Source organism: Pleurodeles waltl, chromosome 7 (genome assembly GCF_031143425.1).
Source record: "Pleurodeles waltl isolate 20211129_DDA chromosome 7, aPleWal1.hap1.20221129, whole genome shotgun sequence".
Lineage (NCBI taxonomy): Eukaryota > Metazoa > Chordata > Amphibia > Caudata > Salamandridae > Pleurodeles > Pleurodeles waltl.
This window is the reverse complement of record NC_090446.1, coordinates 965,370,654-965,397,077: the sequence shown is the minus strand read 5'-3', so window position 1 is coordinate 965,397,077 and position 26,424 is coordinate 965,370,654. Positions and strand designations below refer to the sequence as shown.

Here is a 26,424-nt window from a genome sequence, read left to right as displayed (position 1 = left end):
GGGTGCTTTCCTGGCTGTGAGTTGTGCTACCGCCTAATCTGTCCCTGTGTGCATGCAGGGAGCACAGTGCGTCTGTCTGAGTGCAGGGTGAGTGGTGTATTTGACAATGCAGGATGAGCAGTGTGCCTGTGTGAGTGCAAGATGAGCAGTGTATTTGTTAAGTTCAGGTCAAGCATGAGTACAGGGAAGATCTCCCTTGGAAGAGATGTGGCCTAACCTCTAGAGCTGCCAACTTAGTAATTGGTGAACCAAGTTGAAGTCCTGGGGTTGGCTCAACAGTATGCGATTTGGGCAAATCACTTAATCTCCTTGTGCCTAAAACAAAAGAAATGCAAACAAAACAAGCATTTGCAATGCAATAGGTCTTGCATTTTCTTAAGTTAGAGCTATTGGCATTGTAAATTCAGAACTAGACTTTTCTTGCCACATAAATTGGTCAACCCTGTTTCATAATTTCATCTTTTCGTGCCATGTTTTTGTCGTCACTGGCGGCTACTGACATCAGAAATCTGAACAGAAATTGGAAAATGAGTCTGGAGAAGTATTTTATTTTTATTTAGCAGAATGAAAAGCCTTGCAAGCATTCTTGCCTTGCATTTCGAGGAGCAGAGCAGCCTGAGAAGAATTATGGCCCCAATAAAGGAGATAAGCCATGCCCTTTGTACAATGTTGTGAGTACTGGCAGGGAGGGGCCTTGGAAAGAGTAACTCTAGATGCAATGGGAGGCTAAGCAAGTTTCACATCACTGCTTCTAGATTTAGCTACCTTCTACCAGAAAGGGCATATTGTGGCCTTAGTGAGAGGTGAGCTAAACGACCGGGTCTTTCTTTTGTAAAATAAACTTATTTTAGAAGCCATAAGTAAACAAGGATAGCACTGGAATAAAGCCAAAACAAATGTCAGCGACATGGGAGGAACGGAATGCAGCAATAAAACGCCGATAGCTACCAGCCCAAAACACCCACAGTGAAAGGGAAGTACCAAAGAAATGACAACAAATAGTCCGTCATAGCAACAGATAAAGAAACCAAAGTGTTATAATATAGTTGTTGGTCACTGCTCTGAAACAGAAAAAAAGGAGGGAAAAAAGGCAGAACTGATCACTAGCTGGCACGAATTTGTAAAGGACACTGCAACCAACAGATGAAATAGCTTTAAGCCATAAGAAGTATAGTAAAAGTATACACAAGGTCAAACACTTATGCTTGACCTAAAAATGAATCTGACTCTGAATCTGTGCTCATATAAAGTGCTGCAGTGCTCCTGGGCCGAGTTGGTGCTGCAAAAATAAATAAATATGCAGTGAGAGTGGAGGGAGAGCAGTTTGACTGTGTTAGAGCGTGGTGAGGGCATGTAGAGCTTTGCGCCCGAGTGAGGAGCGCGAGAGCTGTATGTCTGTGCATGTGCAGGGTGAATCTTGGGTCTTTTTGTGCAGTGTAGTACAGGAGGGTACCATCTGCACCTTTTTTTCCTTCAAAGAATAGTACTATGTTAAATCAAAATGTATTCTGTAAAATACACAATTTGCAGCCAGACGAGAGAATTCTCATCCCCTCCACCTCTTTGTTAAAAACAGGCTTGCTCCAGTGCCGTAACATAAGCCCCCGCAGGACCTGTGGTTCATCTACTTCGCAGTGGCCCACCTCAAGTTTCGTTATACCACTAGCTTGCTCGCTGCATTAGCTAGTGTGTTTTACTCAGTCGAACCATTTCACTCCACCACTTTTAAAATCCACCAGCTCCCACAGACACCACCGTGTGTTTACATGCAAAAAAGCATAAATACTGAAGGCCCAGTAATCAAATGGTAACGTGTACAGAGCCGGGATATTGACAAATGAGGGAAATAATGCCAAAAGGGAAAATAAGAGCAACTTTGAGCAGGAGGCATGGATCTTTATAAAGGTGGAAATTGTGCCTACTCATGTACATTAACCCCCCAATTAATGAGGTAAAAATTGGAAGATCAATCTAAGTTGGCAAGTATAGCAGAATATTCACAATCTTTTAAAAATCCAGATTTCACCTGGTCCCTCTGGTTGAAAAAGGCAAAGTTTTTAGCATGCATTGTTACCCAAAATCCCTTTTGTATTCCTGAAGGCTCCCAAATGTGGACAAGCCCGAGTAAGATCATGACTCAACCCCTACCGCACCATGCCCACGTGGGAGTAAGACATGAAGCAATTAAGGCTTCTGTCCTCGTGACAGAAGACTGATTTGCCACACCATATTATCTTGTCCTTCTCTTTCTATGACAGCCTAGTACTTTCGACGACCTTGCTATTTCTAGTTTTAGTGGGTGGTATCTTTTTGCCCTTTTGTAGTATCATCCTCGTCATTTTCACTTCATTTATAAAATTTCCTCCCAGCCATTTTCACTTTCATTTTTAGTAAGGAAAAGCAAGGCTGAATATTTCGATAGGAGACTGACTCCAGGGAGGGACTGGCCGTGTCTCACATTGGGTAGTTCCCCAGTGAGCTGAATCTTTGAAGGCATGTTATTAAATTTCCAGGGCCACTGCTGGAGCCTCTGCCACCTCATATACGCAGAGCGAGGGAGAGGGAGAGAAGGGAAAGAGAGGATGTGGCGAGATCAGAGGAGAAGAGAGAGGACAGAGAAAGAATGTGGGAAGAGGGAGGGTGGATACGTGAGGGCTGGTTTTGGGTCCCTGTTGCAACCTGACTTACCTTGGACTATTTGTTCAACTTGGCATCAATTCATTTATTTCAATCTTAGCCCAGCTTTTATCTAAAAGATGTAATCTGGGTGCCTCGCAAGAAGCATCTTTAATATTTTCCGGAGAATTAATGCACACAGTTGCATTTCTATCATTTAGGTTTCATTCCTCTTTCTCTTCCTGAGCTCCTCAACCCCAAATATGAGTCCACCCAACACCACCAAAATATCTGTAATTCAGACAATAGCAGGTAAATACTGCTGAAGCTTGTCATTTCCTCATTTCCTGTCCGGTCAACTCCAGGATCGCCCTCTTTAATGCACCAGCAAGCCAAGTGAGTTGATATAGTCCAGTGGTCACCATGCTCTCATCTCCGTTGGGGCAGTAGCGGCACTTGTTCATCCAAGGTCACTGACCTTCCTTCCTTAGTAAGACTTTTTTTTTTTTTATCCCCACTGCCTCTTACAGTTGTGACGGTATTCCCTTTGTCTCAGGCTAGCCTTCCTGATTCTGGGGTACTTGGTCCTGTTCAGGTGACAATTCAGAAAACGAAAATACATCTCCACCTGTGTCAAACATTCCCTTTCTCGAGTTCTTGCTGTTCTTTTAGTTTCTTTATTGTATTATATTGTAGCTGCATTTATGTAGCACTTAATAACCCTGAAAAGCTTTTGGTGGACGGGTAGCATGCTACTCTGACGTGTGCTTGGTTTGACAGGCGTGGGTTTATGTGGGAGTGTTTTCATGTTGTTCATGGTGACAAAACTATGCACTTTTTATAAATGACTATGGGCCGTGCGTAAACAATTACTGAATAGCGATCACCAGTTACCACCAAAAATATCAAATGGAGTAACAAATAGCTACCGTTGCAGTAGGCTTGTAGTGATGACAGCAGGAAGTAGGCCTCCCTTTATAGCTGGAGAGAACTTGTGCAGCAGCTCCATAGGAGAATCCTTTTTGTATTCCAGCCTGTGTTTGCCATCTAACTTTTACCCAAAACAATATGTCACTTGAGGACAGTGAGAAGGATGCTGGCAGCAGGAAGATGAAACTGAAATTTTCATAAAAAGAACTTGAAATCCCTACAGATGAATGTGTTGGTCTATATGACCAGCTGTTTGGCAAGTCATCCCTGACAGTGCCTTAGGCCTAGAAGAAAAATGGATGGGGATGCAGGAGAAGATTAAAGAGGTTGGAGTCATCCAGAGATCAATTGAGGAGATAAGGAAGAGATGGCATGATCTCAGATCTTGAATCCAGGAGAAGGTGGCAAGCCTTCTGTGTGAGTCGTGAGGAACAGGAGGATGCCTCCTGCCGTCCCACCACAAACTGCTGTAGGCGAACTTGTGCAAAGCAACCTGGAGCGAGAAGGCATCAGTGGTTTTGGTGCAATTGTCACCTCAATCCTTCCTGGCTCCTAACAAAGTGAGTCAAATATAGACTTGAAATACTAAAAAGTGTATGTGAAGGGTGTCAGTAAAACAAATAAATCTAATACAAACCAATAGTAATGTAGTGAAATCAAAACCTCAACGTCTACATATTAGATATACAAAAGTAGTAGTCCCTGTACTTTGAAAGTGCATTACGAGAGATGTAGTTTAAAAAAATACCAACAAATAGAAGGGCAAAATAAATGTATTTATTAGTAAAAGTTATACATTTAGTCAAAGTACAACCAGCACAAATCACTAAAGTCTTCCCAATCCGTTTTTTTATACAGAAAATCCACCTCCAGAAACTGACCACTTAGAAAGGGAATGTACAGAAGACATAGACCTGCATAGAGCCCACCCAAAAGATAATGGTAGCCAGGCTAGTGGCAACACATGCTGCGGATCGAAGTTCTGCAGCTACGTAGCTTAGAGAGTCACCTGAAGAAAGGAATGAGAACATCACACCAACTGTTGCACAGGAACCTGTAGTGAGGTCATACCAACTGTGGGGAAGATATCAACTTGGAACTCATCGTCTTCCACATACTCACAGTCCCCTACTGCAAATGTGGTAAGTACAGAAAACCAACAACTGTTTTGAAGTTTAGAAACCTCTATTTTCAGGGTTTAGCACATGCAGCAGAAGCAGATCAAAATGATTAACCAAAAACTGGTTAGTTAAATCCATCACCACTTACTTTGAAAGTATCACAAGTACCAAAGCTGACAATCAGATGGCAAAAAAATAATTTCTCAAGTCTCACAGATGTCATGAAGACCATCTGTGAGAAGCTGCACCATGAAAGTATCCAGCAAAGACGTAGGAAGCTCCTAGCTCATCAATACGTGATGATGTAACTCGTGCCATCAATTGCCTGGCACAAGCCACAACCACCTTATCTCTCTGCACCGTTTATCTACTGGTGGAAATGGCGTTCTACACGGTGGATGTGGCAAGAGGCCTAATTCAGGTGACCAATGCAGTAGAGACAGTGCAAACAACTACCATTGCAAATGGCACACAAGTTGGAGTGGGCGAAAGTGAGGACCAATCAAGTCTCAGCAGCATCTCAGCTACAGACAGTTTAAATCTGTGGTGAGCAGGAGTTGTAGTGATGCTGCTGAAATTGTTGGAGCAAACACAACAACTTGCAACAAACGCAAGCCTTAGAAAGGACAAACTGTTACATCCTAACATTGCATTTAAATTTCATATTGTTTTGTTTCTCAAAGCAACCGTCTGGAAAGAGAAACATGTTTTCATAAATATATTTTGTTACCTGAAACTAAAGGTATACTTAGTTATACTACCTAAAATTGGCTCTATGTCATTTTTCATATAAGATTGAATGCATGTACATACTTACCGCACATCTCAAGCGCCCTTCGGCAGCACCGGCTTCTTCATGTGTGGGAAGCGGTGGTACTGGCTCTTTTTCCTCATCTGAGTCAGATTCCAATGCTGTTAGTCTTTTATTTGTTGCATTATTGTGCAGAGTCGCACATGGTGCTACCATTTTGCAACTAAACTACGGAGAGTATTGCAGGGCACCATTGCTGTTATGCAGACATCCAAAGTGACTTTTTAGTAGTCCAAAAATACGTTCTATGACACCTTTGGTTCCAGTTCGTGTCTTGCAACCACATTGATTGGGAGTCGTGGCAGGCAGATATGGTGGGCGTTATCCAAGACTGTAAGACATTCGCACTGACACCTAAAAACAGATAAAGCATATTTAGCTATGAAGTTAAACTAAAGTTTGAGCTTGGTTATGTAATTCTGTGTGTATTTACTTAATAGATAAATATCTATCATCAAAATCTCTTTTTTTTTGTAAATTCCACTATGTCTGAATATGAAAGAACGATGGTGCTCCCTGGAAATCGGGAAACAATATCTGTAATGACAATTTTTGCATCACACACCACTTGAATGTTCTTGATTCCTGAATAAATATTCAGTGTCATATTGTGGGCTTATAGGCAAATATGTGCCATCTATACATCCAGTGACGTGGAAATTTGGCAATTCTATAAAATTCTGTTTTGGTTGTGTGTAATTCCTGTGCATTAATGGGGAAATATAAATAGGTCTGAATACTCATTAACATTGCACCTATAAATGCACGAGAAAAATGAGAAAGGGCACTCTGTGACACACCACCATCTTCTACAATCACACATTAGTTTCTTCCAAAGGCTGAGATGCAAACTACATAAAGCCTGCACATGGCTGGGGATGGATTTGCTGCTCAAGGTATGTCTTGCAAGCTGAGGCCTTAAATCAGTTATGAGCTCCAAGATAACAGCGCTACCGAACCTGTACTTTAAATATATATTTTCCTCAGTTTGGTCAAATAGTGTAATCCTCATTCTGAATACCCTTTCCTGTCTTCTCACCCTTCCCTACAAACCAGCCAGAGTAAGCATTCTTCTTGCCATCACATACAGAGCTTCCATTTAGGAAAGCTGCATATGCATTGTAGGCCAGCTTTTATAGTTCCCATACAGTTGCCACCTGGTTTGAGTTGGTTGTAAATTGCATATCAATAATGCTTCAGTGACTTGCCCCTGTTTGTGAATGCGCTGAACATAAGAATAGTGAATCACTGTTAACAATTTAATAATAGCGAATCACTATTTGGAGTCTATTTAAAGCTGCAAATACATTTCTTACTAATCAAAATTATGTTTTTGCGACTGGTAACCAGTTTGCAACTGATTACAGAGTTGCAAAATGTATGTACATATGGCCCTAAATGAATTAGAATTCTAACTGTATGTTCTTAATCAGCTTACTTTGGCCCAGATGAATTATTATATACCACCATGTTTGTGATTGCTTTCAAATAAAGAAATATTTTTTTTAAAGCAGCCCAATTGGTTCAGTGGAAACGGGGCTGCTTAAAAAAAAAATAAAAAAAAATTATAAGTTACTTTGAGAGTTGGCTGTGGGCTCCTGGACCAGTGCCTACTCACCCTGAAACCCTTTTCATAACTCACAAAGGGGAAGTGATCGAACCTCTTCCATTTTACGAAAAGTTACCACCCAAACTTGGGGGTAGGTAACTTTTCAGTGGTTTGAAACGAGAATTCTAGTCACAGACCATTGATAGGTATGGTACAAATAGTACAGAATCGCAATTGGGAAGTGACTCCCCATTAGAAAATGCCTCTTTTTGTAATGCCATCCCATGTTTTTACACTGATGCTGCTTCCCTGACCCTAAAATGTGTGTGCAGAAGTGATTTATAACAGCTTGGCAGAGGCTAACTTAACTAGTAAGCCCATATTATATGGTACCCAGGGCATGTAAGTTAGAGGGTCACCCCAGGGATTGTAGCACTGGTTGTGCCACCCTGAAAGTGACCTATCTCCCAGTCCATCATCTCGGACTGGAAGATCAGTTTCAAGCTTCTAGCCCAACTTGGCCATTTAAAGCTGTGGCAAAGTCAAGCTTTCACCTGCAATATGTGTAAGTCACCCCAGTGGCAGGCCTATCAAGCTCTAAGACAGGCTGCAGCATATTTCATGAGCAGAACATCACAGTAAAAATGAGAAACTGCTGTTTTTACTGTGGGAAAACTTGGCCACCCCATTGGTGAATACACAGTTACAAGCTGGCCCCTCAACTGTGCCAACTCCTGAACAGGGCGACTAAAGATGATACTCCAAGATACCAGATTACTTGTTACATTGAGCAAACTTGATGCTGTGGTTGAAATTAATGTAAACGGTTATGGTGTGCAACTTTTACAAAGTTGCCACTTTGTTGCTGTTAGTCTCCTGTGCCCTTAACGGTTGCACAAGGAACCCTTGTCCCAGAGACAGCTTTCTGTCATCCTGGATAGGTGTGCTAATGACCCCCAGGAAAGGAGACAATAGAAACCTGCACTGGACAGAGGTGTTATCTCCCTTCTGCAGCAAACCACACAGGTGTTGGCCCAAAAGGTAAGCTCAGGGTATAAGCCACCTTTGAAGGGCAAATGGGTAACATTCGTGAAGGGGCTGCTCCCTTTTCTAGGTAGGGCAACCAGTTGCCAAGCTGGTTTTTCAGGCGCGCGTAGGCCACTTAGCACCCACATCTCTGGGTTGGGCTAGGGAGCTCTAGATGCAATGAGAAGGTTTCTACCATGTTTGGAGTGGGCAGAATGGTGCATACTGGGATAACCAGATGCCACAATTCCCAGGAAGTGATTATCAGGAGGGATGTAACTTAGTTGCCCATTAGCTACTGACTGTGTCTACCCTGAGGACACTTTCGGAGCGTAAAAAGGCCATCCCAGCACCCAAAACTCCGAACTCATCCGGATTAGAAAAAAGAGCGAAGATGGATTTCGCTGCTCCACTGTGGAACCCGCAAAGAAAGGCTACACCGACGTGGACTGCACCTTTTGAACCCAGTGGCTAGCAAGGGAGAGGGCTTCTGCCTGCAATGTCCTGTTTGTGGAGAAGTCAACTGCTGAGCCCAGCCGAAGCAAGAGACTCCAAGAATCAGTTGTCTGACCTGTTCACAGCACAGGGCCATACCAACTGAAGAAGTGTGTTTGGGTGAGTTGGTAGCTCAAATGTTTAAAGCTGCTTTATCTTGTCACCATGCAGTGCCAGAGACCAGGACCTGATGCTCAAAGTTGCACCCAAGTCTTCTGAACCTGGGAGAGTTGCTGTAGTGCAGCTTGGTCACCCAGAAGGCAAGTTCTCATCCGAGGAAGGACTTGGCTGTGAGCATCAAACTGGGTGACTGGTAGATGACTGGACTTCTGGCAGAGCCGACAGAACTTAAAGGGACGTCAACCCCATGACTGAGGAGTAGCTGCAGAAGATACCTGTCGACCGAATCGCTTTCTTGAGCATTGTCAGTATCCTGTATCCCTTGCATCAGGACCACTTCCATTGGAACCTATTGCAGGATAAAAGTGGCGGGAGCTTCCTGAAAACTGCTTCTACTTTTGAGATAACTGTTTCTGTGGAACTTTATGGTCCCCCTAACTGGCTCTCTGCCAGAGTTGCTTGCCTAAAGTAACTATAAGTAACAGCATTGACACTTACCCAAAGTTTTCTTGAAAAGGTTTGTGTGAAATTTGTTTAATTTGCCAGTGCTTTTTTGTGGTTAAATGAAAAAGTCCATATTTACTGTACATTATAAATCTAGATCTCTGAAACTCTCCGGCGAATCTTGTTCATGGTGGTGTCTAAATATACAAAAAATGCACTCTAATTTGTTCCTTGGCCTGCCTTTCGAAATTCTTTTGGTTTGTTAGGTAGATGCTTTAGGTTTGTCCCGCCTAGAGGCTGTTTTGTTACCGCCTAGGAGACTGACCCTGTTACATGGATTATTGCATGATCCGCCACACACCTTAGTGTCATGGCACTACTTTTTTCATTTGCCTCTCTGCTTCGTCCTCCTGGCGGTATGTTGTTTCTTCCTCTGGCATCTCACTGTTTCTTTACGGTGTCTGCAGCCGACAAAGGCTGCAAGCTGGAGGGGAATTGTTTTTTATTTATACATATAACGCAAACTCGACTAGAAGATTGGAGCGCTTCACATGAGTACCTGTTAAATTTGCATCCCCATTCCTAAATTCTTCCCAAATTTAACAGTTGAAAAATATACAAACTGGTGCCTTTCAAATAAAAAAACACAGGGGAAACCCTCAACGCGGCTGTCCCTGGTACAGCAGTGGAGGCAATAATATAATAATATCCACTACACTCGAGAAACTCACCCCATAATGCTTTGCGGAGAATTCCTTTTACAACACATGTTTGCCCATAACTCAGCCATTAGTGGTCCTAGGGCAGTAGGAGCACCACCAAAACTCTCAGCACAATGTGTTCTTTCTGTCCAGCCCATCTTCTGGGTCCCCACACTGGGTTGGTGGGACCCCAAAATCATAATCTCTCCCACCATTCAATGTATTTTAAGCTCTGTCATGGCTAGGGCCTTTGATTTACAGCTGGCAGTAGTTTGTGTTCTAAGGGCCTAGTTTGTAATAATATTCTAGCAGGCATGCTAGGCCTGAAAATGTGTAATGAACTATGTCCTCTAGTGGCTGAATATATGGTTACACTGCAATGCTCTCTGCTCTTCTCTTTTCATGTGGTTATGCCCTCTAGGGGCTGATTATATGGTTACATGACCATGTTTCTTTCAAATGCTATTGTGGTGCCCTCTGGGGGATGTTCTGACAATTATAGCCTAAAGTTAATTGTTTAAAGGGATGCACAAACAATTTGTTTCTGATGAAGGTTTAATGTCCTGCTTGGCTAAATACTTATGTGGCCCCAAAGGTGACACCTATATGTCAATGCTTGTTATAAGTTGGTGTTGGATTTCTTGAGTGCCTCATGTATTTCTTCAATTGTTTTGGTGCTGTTAAATACTTTACACCTGTTTGTTTGTGTAGGCCTTGATGCTCAGAGCCACAGTTACCCTGGGTAGAGCTTAAGGTTTGACAAATGAAATCTACTGATTCTAAAGGGGTTTGTGAGTGTATTACAGAGTGAGGTTGCAGAGCCACACCATATGATACACCCAATTTCATCACACTCCCTAAACACACCCTTTCCGAATTGCCATATGGTATTAATTTCAGAACCCATTTAGTGATTCACAAAAGCTTTTCCAAATTGCTAAATGATTTTAATATATTTTAGCTTTTCCTAGACCTCTTTTTTTACTGAATCGGGGAGTTTGCAAATGCTAAACTCCTTGCATTTTCAGTTAACAAATATAGGCACAATATTCATGAGTTAATCTAGGCTCTAACACTCATTAAAAATAATTTTCATAGCATTCCTGACTAAAGAACATTTGTCTAGTATGCTGAACTCGTGTATTGTTTTCTATTTTATAGTATTTATAACGTGTACAGCTGCATGAGTAAAGAGAATGGATTTTATCAGATGTGGGCTTGTTTTGAATTTAAAACATTACACACATGCACATGCCTTCAAACAACTGGTCTGTTAAAATATCCAGCTGTCATTCACAATTTGCTTCCGCTCACCATAGAATACAGCATGGGGCCAAGGGCCTGCCAACTTAAGCCATTGGTCTTCTACAATATGAGTGACATTATTTGGTCTTGCACATGTGCAGATCTGCCTAAGAAGTAGTCCATGTCAGTGTCTTGGCTTGTAGGCCTGTATCTGCTTTCACCTTATTTTTTATTTTCAACAAACATATGTATGCCACCCCTAGACAGCAGTATTTTAAATATTTGTATTCCTCTTGTTTATTGTCTATTGCATACGTTTGCTTCAAAATGAAGATAACTGGGTTTGCCATTGCTTCTTACTTTTGGGGCATACTGTCATCATTGATTAGCTCTGTCGGTCACTTTATTGTATTTTAAGTTCTTTTATGTTCTCAATTCCATGTCTTATGCTGGTCGTGGCACAGTCGTCTACTCTGTGATCTTTTGGATCTGGGGGAGGTTTTTGTGGAAAAAGTCAGTAGGAAACCAAGATCTTCCTTGATAGACTGCTTTACAGTTATCCTTTATATCAGCATTTTGCGAACTGTGGGTCGCAGCCCTCTTGTCGGTCGCCATCCGATTTCTGGTGGGTCGCAGAAAGGACAATAAATAAATATGCCTTTATATTGTATTTTTTTGTTCAGATGCCGTTATATTTTATATTTATCATGTCACATTTGCTGCGCTACAAAGACAGAGGTTAAATGAGAATGAGAAATTGCAGCCCATTCTTTTAATATGGAGGATTGATGTTTACCTTTCTGTGACTAGAAAGCAAGCGGAGTTTTTAAAGTAAACTATGTGATAATCTTATTGGGGTGTACATGGAGTGTGAAAAGAATGTAGGATGTCATGTTCTTATAACACAACGTGATATAAATATTTGTAAATGAACTGTACACATATTTGAGATTCTTTCAACAGTTAAGAAAACAAAAATGGAGCACATTCATTTTGTAAATCTAAAGAGTGATGGAAACAAAGATTTGAATAGGATGAAAACAACTCAAAACACTAACTTGCTGATCCTCAGATAATAAATGTTCACTCAAACACAATTTTACATATTATTATTTGTGTGCTATGTAGGTATTGTCAGGAAAACAGTATGCCTATGACAATTTAGTGGTCACTTTAGTTGACTATGTGCTGTCTGTAAATGACAGTGCACTACTGCACAATGCTATAGTTATGTATTTGGGGCAGGGCGCGCTTAGGCCCTCATAACTGTTTGTCCACATAAGCTACCCATACCAAATTTGTGTCCTTTTTTTCCAACATCCTAAGGATTCTAGAGGTACCCAGACTTTGTGGGTTCCCCTGAAGGAGACCAAGAAATTAGCCAAAATACAGTGACATTTTTTATTTTTTATTTTTTTTAAATGGAGGAAAAAGGGCTGCAGAAGAAGGCTTGTGGTGTTTTTCCCTGAAATTGGCATCAACAAAGGGTTTGCAGTGCTAACATCACCAGCTTCCCAGCTTTCAGTAACAGGCAGACTTGAATCAGAAAACTCAATTTTTCAACACAATTTTGGCACTTTACTGGGACACACCCTATTTTTACGATTTTTTGTGCTTTCAGCCTCCTTCCAGTCAGTGGCAGAAATGGGTGTGAAATCAATGCTGGATCCCAGAAACCTAAAAATGTCTGAAAAGTAGACAAAACTCTGAATTAAGTAATGGGTAACTTGTGTAGATCCTACAAGGGTTATCTACAGAAAATAACAACTGAAATAAAAAGATATTGAAATTGAGGTGAAAAAAACTGCTATTTTTCTCTACGTTTTACTCTGTAACTTTTTCCTGCAATGTCAGATTTTTTAAAGCAATATACCGTTATGTCTGCTGGACTCTTCTGGTTGCGGGGATGTATGGGGCTTGTAGGTTCATCAAGAACCCTAGGTACCCAGAGCTAATAAATGAGCTGTACCTTGCAGTGGGTTTTCATTCGATAACGGGTATACAGCAATTCATTTGCTGAAATATAAAGAGGGAAAAATAGGTACCAAGAAAACCTTTGTATTTCCAAAATGGGCACAAAATAAGGTGTTGAGGAGCAGTAGTTATTTGCACATCTCTGAATTCTGGGGTGCCCATACTAGCATGTGAGTTAGAGGGCATTTCTCAAATAGACATCTTTTTTACACACGGTCTTATATTTGGAAAGAAACAATGTAGAGAAGGACAAGGGGCATTAACACTTATTTTGCTATTTTATGTTCCACCAAGTCTCCTGATAAAAATGGTACCTCACTTGAGTGGGTAGGCCTGGTGCCCGCGACAAGAAATGCCCCAAAACACAAAGTGGACACATCACATTTTCTCAAAGAAAACAGAGGTGTTTTTTGCAAAGTGCCTACCTGTGGATGTTGGCCTCTAGCTCAGCCGGCACCTAGGGAAACCTACCAAGCTTGTGCATTTTTGATAACTAGAGACCTAGGGGAATCCAAGAAGGGGTGACTTGTGGGGCTGTCACCAGGTTATGTTACCTAGAATCCTTTGCAAACCTCAAAAATTGGCTTAAGAAAACACCTTTTCCTCATTTCGGTGACAGAAAGTTCTGAAATCTGAGAGGAGCCACAAAGTTCCTTCCACCCAGCATTCCCCCAAGTCGCCTGATAAAAATGGTACCTCACTTGTGTGGGTAGGCCTTGTGCTCGCAACAGGAAATGCCCCAAAACACTATCTGGACACATCAAAATTCTCAAATAGAAAACTACCTGTTTTTGCAGGGGGCACCTGTGTTTTTGGTCCTGGGCTCAGCAGCCATCTAGGGAAACCTACCAAACACAGACATTTCTGAAAACTAGACACCCGAGGGAGTCAAGGGAGGTGTGACTTGCGTGGATCCCCCAATATTTTCTTACCCAGAATCCTCAGCAAACCTTAAATTTAGCTAAAAAATCACATTTTTCCCACATTTCTGTGTGGGGTCACCGCACTGGGACAAATTTCCTACCACCCAACGTTCCCCTCAGTCTCCCGGTAAAATTGATACCTCACTTGTGTAGGTGAGCCAAGTGTTTGTGACAGGGAAGAGCCAAAAACACATTGAAATTGAGGGGGAACCAAAGTGGGTCCAAAAGGGCAGTTTGGAAAAAAACAAAACATTTTTAGTCTGACAGAAATTTTATCGGTATAGATGAGACAATGCAGGGTGGTAGAAATTTTGTGGATTCCTGCAGATTCCGAAAGGGTCTATCGCAAAAACGTGGGAAAAATGTGTGCATTCCAGCAAAGTTGCAGGTTTGCAGGGCATTGTGGGTAAGGAAATGGTGCTGGGTGCATATGAAGCACACCACACTGGAATAAACTAGATGTTTAGTTTTCAGATGTGTCTAAGTCTTGTGGATTTTTTTTACATGGCAGTGTCCCAAAGTAAAAAATAAAATAAAAAAAAAGTGCAGCCCTCACCATTCCAAGTGGGACGATTTTGAGAGTTACCAAGCTCTCATGGCCCAAATGTAAAACAAAAAACAAAAATAACCAAATGTCCTCTTGCTTGCCATGGGATAAGATGTTTTAGTGTGTGGGGGAGAGCTGAAAGACTGTTAGCCCCTTCAGTTCAGATGGGGGCATAACCAGGCCCATACTGGTTGGTAACCACCACTTCACTATTTTCTTTTATTTGTTTTATTCCCTGGCATCTAGTAGATTTTCTGTCCCCCTCTGCCCCTGGGGTGTGGATCTGGGGTAATTGCCCAGTCTGCCCATTGGAGGGCAGAACAACTTTGGCCCCATTTATTTGGGGTGGGGGTAAGGCCATACCCCCAACCTCTTATTTTGAAAAAAAAATTCTCCCTGGTGGGCTTTCTGCCCGCCTTGGGGGCAGATGGGCCTTTCAAAAATAGGTCAATCCGCCCCCAAGGGGGGCAGTTATGGCCAACAGTAATGTGCCCCCATAACTAGGATCTGCCCCCCCAAACAAAACACACACATACATACACACCAATCCATGGTGTCTAGAGGTTTCTGCCCCCTTTGGGGGCAGATTGGCCTAACAAAAATAGGCCGATCTGGCCCAAATTCAATTAACCCCCCAGGGGAGCGACTCTTGTCTAAGGGGTCGATCCCCATACATAAAAACATAAAGTAAATAAAAAATATATATATCCCTGGTGTCTAAAGGTTTCTACCCCCCCCGGGGGCAGATCGGCCTAATCATTTTAGGCCGATCTGCCCCCAGGGTGGGCAGAAATGGCCTAAAAATCATTTGCCCCCCTGGGGAGCAGCCCTTGCCCAAGGGGCAGATCCCCTTATGCGCAAGTACGAAAAAAAATCAATAATCCCTGGTGTCTGGTCGTTTCTTCCCCCCCTGCCCTCGCAAGGCCGATCTGCCCCCAGGGAGGGGGCAGAAATGGCCTAATAATAATTTGCCCCCACCCCCCTGCTTTTCCTCTACTTTCATGCCTCTCTGCCCCCTCCACATGATCGGAAAGCATTTCTCCTCCGATCGGCACTGGAAGCTGAGCTTCCAGTGCCGGGAGGAAGGCCTCTGATGTCATCAGACGCCACAGGGGTCAGGAGGGGTGGAAGGGGAAGCGATTCCCCTGCCATCTCTGCCCAGGGTAGGGGTGCTTGGCCATCTGGGGGAGTGATAGCGCTCCCCCGGGGGCCCATAGCAGGATGAGCTGGTCTCGCCCAATGCAGAGGGCGAGACCAGCTCGTCCGGGGCACCTTAGGGGTTAATATAAAGAGAATCTGACCTTATGTAATGTAATCCGGTGCTCATGTAAAGATGTAAAGTGCTTCAATGCCCATGGGCAGTGGTCGTGCTATATTAATCTGCTATATGTATGTGTGTATATATATATATATATATATATATATATATATATATATATATATATATATATATATAACTGAAAAAATAAAAGTTAACAGGGACATTATAGTAAGTTTCTGAATTTACATGCACAAAGCCATAGAAATTCAGCTGTTATAGTTATTTCAAGTAATTATAACTCGCACCCCCACTATGCACAGTTTTCTCATAAAAATTTTTTGCAAATGTAATCAGTGCATCAGTGATGTAATATGTGGGTTAATTAGCTGTGCATAGCGAGGGCACAAGTTATAGTTACCCCAGGGCACAAGTTATAATTACTTAAAATAACTCTTAATATAACAGCTGAATTTATGTGGATTTGTGCGTGTAAATTCAGGACCTAACTATAACGTCCCTGTCAGCTTTGTTTTTTTCATTGAGTTTCTAAGGTTTTTTAAATGCTAATTCCTAACTGTAATGTCCTGTAACCTGTTTTATTTTCAATAAATTTCTATGTGGTTTAGGGGCTGCAGCCAACTCCACGCATGCATCGAACCCTGCTCCAGGCATGGCCTTTGGCCCTGTGTGGAGGGGGTTAGCCACAGGACCTTGTCTGCGGCCAGGCCCTGCAGTCAACCCCTCATAGGCATCCAACTCTGCTCTATGCCCGGCCTTTGGTTGTACGCGGCAGGATTTATCAACAGGGCCTGGCCACAGGCCAGGCTCTGCTGCCAACCCCTCGTAGGTAGGCATGGGATGTTGGAGGGGTTCAGGTATAATTTCCGTGAAATGAGCATTGGTGCTAGAATGCATCCTGATCTGCTTATTTAGCCAAGAAGATACCACAGTTTGCGCAGAATGTCTACCCTACTGAAGCACTTTCTACTGGCTAATTAGTGAGTGTTAACTTGTTGGTTAAATATGTTGTGCATATTCTACACTATAGCTGCATAATGGATACTCAGGTAATGTCTCCAGTGACCTTATGAGTCCTTAATTTTGGCAATGTGATTGTTACTCAAGCATCTTCATATTGATAACATGAAGCCTGGTGTGGAGAAGACGACAAGACTACAATGAGTTGAATATCCACCAAACAGGGGTACTTCCTCTTAGTTATGTGTAGTAAGTGCTTCTATGTTTGGTGGTGATGTGATCATTTTTTTTTTTACAACCCATATGGGACCACAGGGGGAGTCTCAATACCCGCAAAGTCCCCGCCGGCTTCCTGCCTCCTGCGGGAGCCGGCATTGCTCTTGCACGGAGGGAGCTACTAAATATGCACGCCCTCAGTGCGGGAGCAATCCTTTCATCTGTATCCCTTCCCGGTTGACAGCAGGCAGGGAAATAGATGAAAACTCTGCTCCCTGTGAGCGGGAGCATTTCTCCTGCTCCTGCTTGCTGAGAGCAGAGTTACTGTTTGCTCTCGCTTGACTGGAGAGCAAATGCAAACTGCTACCCCAGAGGGTAGGAACCTTGGTCGATAGTATGAGTTGGCCCTGGGGGTGGCGGTCCCTAGGAGCCTTGGTCGCTCCAGGTGGGGAGTTGCGCACCCTCCACCCCCTTCCTTAGTGCTAAGCCTGGGGAGATCGTGGTCCCCAGGGCTGAAAACAGCCAGGGAGTGTGGTGGCAAGGCCCCTCTCCCCCTTCAGATTGTTTCCCTGCCCCGGAGCTATGGTGGTCCCTGGGACCCTACACAATAATAAGGGGGTGTGGATTGGTACTGCCCCCCTCCAATATTTTCAAGAAAGCTCTGGGGAGATAGTGGTCCCTGGTGTTCTCAGGAGGGGGCATCCCAGCCCACCTCCAATTAAAACTTGAATCCGCTTGTCCCGGGGAGGTGGTGGTCCATGGGCTTCAAACTGGCCTTGAGAAGGAGACACCCATTATTTATATTTAAATATGCCCCCAGACGTAGCCCACCTGGGGGGCTGAGTTGTAAAGAAGCGTTGGAAGTTTAGCTCTGCAAATTTGTGGCAAAACCTTTTTTTTTAATGCTTTTTTTGCCCTGGCAGGGTCCCTGGGGGACCCCAGCACCAGGCCTAGGGGGTCAAGATATTCCAGCCTTTCTTGAGGCCAAGTCCCAAAATGGCTGCCAACACCTCCTGGTTGAAGTTTTGTCAGCCAATCGGATTTTAGCTCTGGGACTGTCAGATCCGAGTTCCTAGATATACCAATTTGTTTTACACTCAATATCTTAAAAAACTACTGAATGGATTTACACCAAATCACAAACGGCATGCTTTCTGGACCAACAGCAAGCTTTCTGGCAAATTTGGTGTAATTCTGTCCAGCGGTTCAGGATGTATTTGTGTTCAAATTCCCTATTGGAAATTGAATGTGGAAAGTGTGTTTTGGGACCACACCCTCCTTTTTCTCAGCCCCTCGCTTGATGAATCACCCCACAACTTTCAAGACAGCAGCTGAAGTGAGTGGCGTACTAGTTTTGAAAATTTTGGAAAGCTTCGTCAAACATTCCAAAGTAATTGGCAAAACAAAAAAAGGTTTTCCAATGTAAATTAGCTAATAACTGTAACTACTGACTGTCTGCCTCCATATCAGAGCCAGAAGTAAGGGTGTCTATACCCTGGCCCTTTTTCCTTTTTTTTGCGTTCTTTCTGGGACTTGGCTGAAGCCGAGTCTCAGGATGGCTGCCAATACTTCCTGGTTTGAAGTGTTGCCGGCCAATCAGAGCTGTGCATTTCCCTGCACAAGCTCATCGTTTTTCGCGAATACTTCGCAGTCAGAGATATACAAATTTGGATTTCCCTAAATTTCTCCAAAACTACTGAACAAATTCACCCTAAATAAAGTAGAATATAATCTACAGACCAAAAGCTAGCTTTCTGCAAAATTTGGAGTAATTACATCCTGTGGGCTGTAGACGTGTCTACAGGTCTTATGGGAATTAGCATGCGAAACGCAACTCCCCCCTTTTTCTCAGCTCCCACTTGACGGATCACCCCGAATCTTTTCATGCGCAACAAGAATCACTGCAACACTTTTTTTTTTTTATAAATGTCGTTAAGATTCGTCAAACGTTGCCAAAGATGGGCAAGTCAAAAACAATTTTTCTATGAAAACATGGTCCTAACTATAACTACCTAGTGGTGACAGCCACTAGTTAATAAATATATGTATGTGTTTGTGTGTGTGAATGTATATATATATATATATATATATATATATATATATATATAAGCAAAAAGAAAATATATAATACTCGCACACTCGGGTTTCAGGAACGAAAGAAGATCAGTTTAATCCACATACAACACGTTTCGACTGACACAGCAGCCTTGGTCACGTGATAAACATCACCCATAAATTACCCTTTAAATACCCTGTTGACATGAACATAAAAATAGGGCAATAAACATGTGCAACCAATAACAACACACAGTTATTTGCAGAAATTACCATAATAATATTGTTAGTACTTAGATCAATTCACGCCCATATTTATTGCTAGATATAATTTAGATATAAATATTGAATTACAAATCGTTTCCCCCAATATTAATAATACAATTAATAAATTAATACTGTCAGTTTTTTTTATAAAAGTTCATCATTAAATATAAAAGGGAAACAACCACAATAAATAACAGTGCTAGATCTATTAAAATTCATAATTCTTCATTCTAGATCACAATATCTATAAAAATATTATCATTTCAGAAAAATAGAGAATTAACCAGATAGTAAAACATATATACTGCAAATATATCATCATTGGCTTATTCAAGGCTAAGAAAGATCTACGTTACTAATTTTAATAATCTAGTCTGAAAATCTGCAAAGTTGACCACCCAGTAATAAAGTGAAGATAATGGAGAATAAATATATATATATATATATATATATATATATATATATATATATATATATATATATATAGGCAAATAGGATTTTTATAGTTCTTCATCCGACCCAAAGCACCTGAAAGGGATATCCAAAGTAAATAGGATCAATATTAAATCAATAACTGGAAGCTTAGACATCAGATTGATGTTAAAATATAAAATTAACACTTGTAGCACACAATTGAGCAAAACACATGATCTAGATCTCATGAATTAATTCTATACACAATAAAATTAATTCTATGTACAGTAAAAAGTTTTCTTACTCATTGTATATACTGACAAAGAATTTCCTCAATCTATAAAAAAGGCAAATGCTAGAATCTCATCAGAATAAATTAATAGTTATCATATAGGTGAGTATTTAATTCCTCCCCCATGTTTAAACCTATCGGGGTCTTAGTCTCTAATTCCAAAATATATACTGATTCTTTTTTCCTTAACATTAATTCCCTGTTCCCTCCCCTGTGATGTGGAGGAACATGTTCAATACCAAAATAGGATAGTTTGGTACTGTCAGAATTGTGTTTTTCTTTGAAGTGCCTTGCTACCGGATAGTGTTCATCATTTGATGTAATCGCACGCATATGTTCTAAAATCCGTTTCTTAACACCGTGTTTGGTACTGCCAATATACCATCGCAGGCAAGGACATTCCAAAACATAAATCACAAAGGGAGTACTGCATGTTATGAATTGATTGATCTGTCTAATTTTCCCAGGTTTGCATGTAGCATATTGCTTCCGCATAGTGCTGTTGCAACATGCTTTGCAATGACCACATGGAAAAAAGCCTTGCAAATTGTGTTGTCTCAGTTGTGGAATTGAGGTAATATCATTAGACCTCAAAATGTCATGTAAACTCCGTCCTCTTCTATAAGTAATCTGTGGTCGCTTTTGTATACTACCTCCAATAACGGGATCACTTTTTAAGATATTCCAGTTTTTTTAAATAATGTTGTTGATCTGTCTTGTATCCTCATTATATGTCATAATGAGTCTAGTCCCATCATTATCATCTACCTCTTGTTTGGTAATGTTATCAAAGAGGGTATCAGATCTTTTTATCCCCTTAGTCTTATCAATTGCTCTCTTAATTACCCATTGTGGATATCCTCGCTGTTTGAATCTCATGATCATCTCCCTTTGCTCAACCTCAAAAGCTTCATCGGTGCTACTAATTCTTTTTGCTCTTAGTAGTTCACCGAAGGGGATACTCCATTTTAAGCTATCTGGATGACCACTTGAGGCATGTAGTAAACTATTGCCTGACGTGTGTTTCCGGAACAATTCAGTAGCGATGTTCTGTTCCTTAATCTTTATCAAAGTATCTAAAAATTCAATGGAGGAGCTACTCTCATTACATGTCAAACCAATATTCAGATCATTTCTGTTCAACTTCTCCACAAACTGTATAGCCTCTTCTTTGGTTCCTTTCCAAATAATGAAAAGGTCATCGATATATCTTAACCAAAGAATAGCCTGATTCGCTTCTGGATATAGTTCTTCATCTTTGAAAATAGTCTCTTCCCACCAACCAAGAAAAAGACAAGCGAAACTTGGGGCAAAACAAGTGCCCATAGCAGTCCCAAGGGTCTGTTGGTACAGTACTCCATTAAAAAAGAAAAAATTATTGGTTAGACAATACCTTATCATATCTATTATCATCTCAGTATGGGCCAAGTATTTCAATGACCTTGTACACAAAAAATGTTTACATGCAGTGATACCCTTATTGTGATCTATAATGGTATAAAGGGAGTTGACATCCAACGTCAACAACAGGAAATCATCTTCCCATACAATACCCTCCAATTTGCCAAGAAAATCCTTTGTATCACGGACATATGAAGGTAAATTCACAACAAATTCTCTCAGAAAATGATCCACATATTTGGAAACATTTTCAAGTGCACTGCCACAGGAAGATACAATAGGACGTCCCGGAGGATTGGTTTCATTTTTATGGATTTTAGGTAAAATATACATAACAGGCAATTTGGGGAAATCTCTCTTCAAAAAACAATACTCCTCCCATACCAGTAGACCTTTGTCTTTCCATTCCATCAGTGACTGCCAAATACCAGTAACACTATTGATATATGCCTCTTTGGTGGTAACCTTGTAGAAATGAGTATTATTTGGTTGCCGCATAGCCTCCTCAATATACTTTTGCTTGTCCATAAGTACTATATTACCGCCTTTATCGGCGGGACAAACGACTATGTCCTTATCCTCAACCAATTTCGTAATAAAAGATCTCTGTGCTGATGTAAAATTCTGATTACATCTAGGTTTAAACCAAGTTTTATGACGAAATTTGATTAGGTCCTTCACCACCATGTCATAAAAAGTATCGATGTTATCATGGTTCATGGTAGGAAAGAATGTAGACTTAGGTTTAAAGCCAGTTGGAACCGATAAATCATAGGTAATATTCAGTTCATCAAGAATTTGGTAAACATTATTGGTTGCATTAGGATCTAAGTCATTTCTTTCTAATTCATACAGTGTTATTAAGGAATCTACATCACTGATACTCAACACACCCTGATGTTCAGATGTCTGGGAACTAATATCCCCTCCCTCAGATGGATTCTTAGATTTAAACCATTTTTTCAATTTCAATTTTCTGATGAATTTATAGAAATCAATCCTTGTTTCAGCATAGTTAAAACGTTCAGTAGGGCAGAACGAAAGACCTAAACATAATGTCAATTTATCATGTTCAGACAGAGCAAAATTGGATAAATTAACAATTGTCTTATTCACCATATTTCTATCCATTATATCTGTAGATTGGAGCTTCTTGTTATTTTTCCCACTTGCCCCATTGTATAGTCTGTTCTTATAATGGTTTCTGAGTCTTTCTCGCCTCTTCTTGGTCCGCCCCGTCTTCCTCTTCGGCCCGATGTCCTTACCTTGTGATTCAGATTCTGTCCTTGTTGATTCTTGGAAATTTGCCTGCCGTGGCGCAGCAGGCGATACTCGTCTAAAAAAGTGGCTGGTTTGTTGGTAATTTCCTCAATAGATTTCTCACTTTCGGTAGAACTAGGAGTATCAGATTCCCTTATACTTTCCACATCACTTTCAGAGACAGACTGTCCTTCCTGTAATGGGTAATTCATTGAAGATGACTTGTATAAGTGATCAAATTTTCTACTGAAAGTTAGAATTCTTCCACTCTCATAGTCACCGATATCTCTGTGTAACTTTTGTTGTTTTTTAGACTTGATATCATCCTCATATTTTTTTAATCTCAGATTCATAGCTTCCACAAACTTGGATATTGTATCCTTTTCAGGTCTCAACTCAAGTTCATCCCTTATTTTCTTGATATCCTCTAGTAAAATTTTCCGATCATGCCAGGCATATTTGATTAGAATTTCAAGCATGTGTCTAGAGCTGAGGGCAGAATTTATTGCCCATTCCTTTAACATCTCCGGATTAGGAGTCTCATAAGAGGGGGTAATAAAAATTCGTAAACCCCTGGGAACCATTTGTTGATCCACATAGTTTTGTAATGATGTGGCTTCCCACCACTTGGTTAGTTCAGCTTTGCACATTTTCTCTAATTTATAGAGTAAAGATTTTAGATCATTGGTACTTTCCTGGCCATGACAATAAAGAGTCTTCTTAATGACATCTGTAGAAAACAGAGCCTGTGCCGCCAACCGTCTCTCATTTTCAATCTCATCATTCATTCTCCCAAAAAATATATTATACAAAAAATATATTCTACAAAAAATATATTCTACAAAAAAGGGAAATTTGTCTCACATGTAACCTGAAACCCCCAGGAAGTGCTACTTGTTTCACTTACTGGCAAATTGGTTACCATTTGGTACCTAAAACAACAAGAGCGGGATTCGTATCTTGAAGAATTCATATTGTCATATACTTTTTCGAAAATACAATAAGAAGAGGATAACAATATTTGCACGATATTCCTTATCAGTTATATTTTAATGAACTCAGTATAGTTGGGGCAGCATTTATTGTATTATATATTTGGCAAGGGGAACCAGGAATTTTTCATGAGATTCAAACAGCGAGGATATCCACAATGGGTAATTAAGAGAGCAATTGATAAGACTAAGGGGATAAAAAGATCTGATACCCTCTTTGATAACATTAGCAAACAAGAGGTAGATGATAATGATGGGACTAGACTCATTATGACATATAATGAGGATACAAGACAGATCAACAACATTATTTAAAAAAACTGGAATATCTTAAAAAGTGATCCCGTTATTGGAGGTAGTATACAAAAGCGACCACAGATTACTTATAGAAGAGGACGGAGTTTACATGACATTTTGAGGTCTAATGATATTACCTCAATTCCACAACTGAGACAACACAATTTGCTAGGCTTTTTTCCATGTGGTCATTGCAAAGCATGTTGCAACAGCACTATGCGGAAGCAATATGCTACATGCAAACCTGGGAAAATTAGACAGATCAATCAATTCATAACATGCAGTACTCCCTTTGTGATTTATGTTTTGGAATGTCCTTGCCTGCGATGGTATATTGGCAGTACCAAACACGGTGTTAAGAAACGGATTTTAGAACATATGCGTGCGATTACATCAAATGATGAACACTATCCGGTAGCAAGGCACTTCAAAGAAAAACACAATTCTGACAGTACCAAACTATCCTATTTTGGTATTGAACATGTTCCTCTACATCACAGGGGAGGGAACAGGGAATTAATGTTAAGGAAAAAAGAATCAGTATATATTTTGGAATTAGAGACTAAGACCCCGATAGGTTTAAACATGGGAGAGGAATTAAATACTCACCTATATGATAACTATTAATTTATTCTGATGAGATTCTAGCATTTGCCTTTTTTATAGATTGAGGAAATTCTTTGTCAGTATATACAATGAGTAAGAAAACTTTTTACTGTACATAGAATTAATTTTATTGTGTATAGAATTAATTCATGAGATCTAGATCATGTGTTTTGATCAATTGTGTGCTACAAGTGTTAATTTTATATTTTAACATCAATCTGATGTCTAAGCTTCCAGTTATTGATTTAATATTGATTCTATTTACTTTGGATATCCCTTTCAGATACTTTGGGTCGGATGAAGAACTATCAAAATCCTATTTGCCTGTATATATGTATATATATATATATATATATATATTTATTCTCCATTATCTTCACTTTATTACTGGGGGGTCAACTTTGCAGATTTTCAGACTAGATTATTAAAATTAGTAACGTAGATCTTTCTTAGCCTTGAATAAGCCAATGATGATATATTTGCGGTATATATGTTTTACTATCTGGTTAATTCTCTATTTTTCTGAAAATGATAATATTTTTGTAGATATTGTGATCTAGAATGAAGAATTATGAATTTTAATAGATCTAGCTCTGTTATTTATTGTGGTTGTTTCCCTTTTATATTTAATGATGAACTTTTATAAAAAAACTGACAGTATTAATTTATTAATTGTATTATTAATATTGGGGGAAACGATTTGTAATTCAATATTTATATCTAGCAATAAATATGGGTGTGAATTGATCTAAGTACTAACAATAAAATTATGGTCATTTCTGCAAATAACTGTGTGTTGTTATTGGTTGCACATGTTTATTGTCCTATTTTTATGTTCATGTCAACAGGGTATTTAAAGGGTAATTTATGGGTGATGTTTATCACGTGACCAAGGCTGCTGTGTCAGTCGAAACGCGTTGTGTGTGGATTAAACTGATCTTCTTTTGTTCCTGAAACACGAGTGTGCGAGTATTATATATTTTCTTTTTGCTTAAATTATTACCGGCTTGCTCGTACCGGTTCTCGCACCACCCCTTTGGGCTGAACTGAGATCTTATCTCGAGCATTCTGAAGTTTTACATATATATATATATCACAAGAGGAACAGCTTACCAACACCCTCAGCAAGTCTCCCTCGCCACAGACGCTAACATCTCAGCTGAAACTTCTACCAATGGCTCTCCGAATGCGCCAACACTCTAGCACTGCTCCATAAGACCTCAGCCAAACCCCACCTCAGGAAGGCCAGCTGGTTCTCCCCCGCACTCCAGGCGCACCTGCAGACAGCTAGAGAAAAGATGGAGAAACAGCAAGTCCCCAGAAGACTTTGATGCCTTCAAAGCTTCACCAAATCCCACCACCACCTCCTCAGAGTCACCAGGAAAGCCACCTTGCAGGACCATATCAGAGCCATCGCTCACAATACCAGCTCTTCGCCCTGAAAAGAGTTTGCAAACCCCAATCGGAAAGCATCTCTCCATGTCAAGACCTCTGCGACAGACTAGTCAACTTCTTCCACTGGAAAATCAAAACATATACGACCTCTTCAGACCCCAAGACCTTCCAACAACCCCCTAGCTCCAAACCATCACAGATTCTGCACCACTGGGCCACTCTTATCACAGACGAGACCCGCAGCATCCACTCCGAAGCACCTACGGACCCCTGTCCCCACCACATTTTCAACAAAGCCAATACCTCCATCGCACCCGAACTCCGCCACATCCTCAACTCTTCCATAGAGACAGCCACCTTCCCAGAGGACTGGAATCACGCCGAGATCCACCCTCCCCTGTAGAAACCCATCGCCAACCCCCCCGGCCCTCAAGAATTACCGCCCCATCTTTCTCTTGCCTTTCCCAGCCAAGGTCATCAAAACGGCC

General features: G+C 40.9%; 1 protein-coding gene across 3 annotated transcripts in view; it reads left to right on the top strand.

The window, feature by feature from the left end:
- The window catches only part of TBC1D16 (TBC1 domain family member 16), a 618,682-nt gene that overhangs the window by 401,466 nt on the left and 190,792 nt on the right, over positions 1-26,424 (top strand). The window lies entirely within an intron of this gene.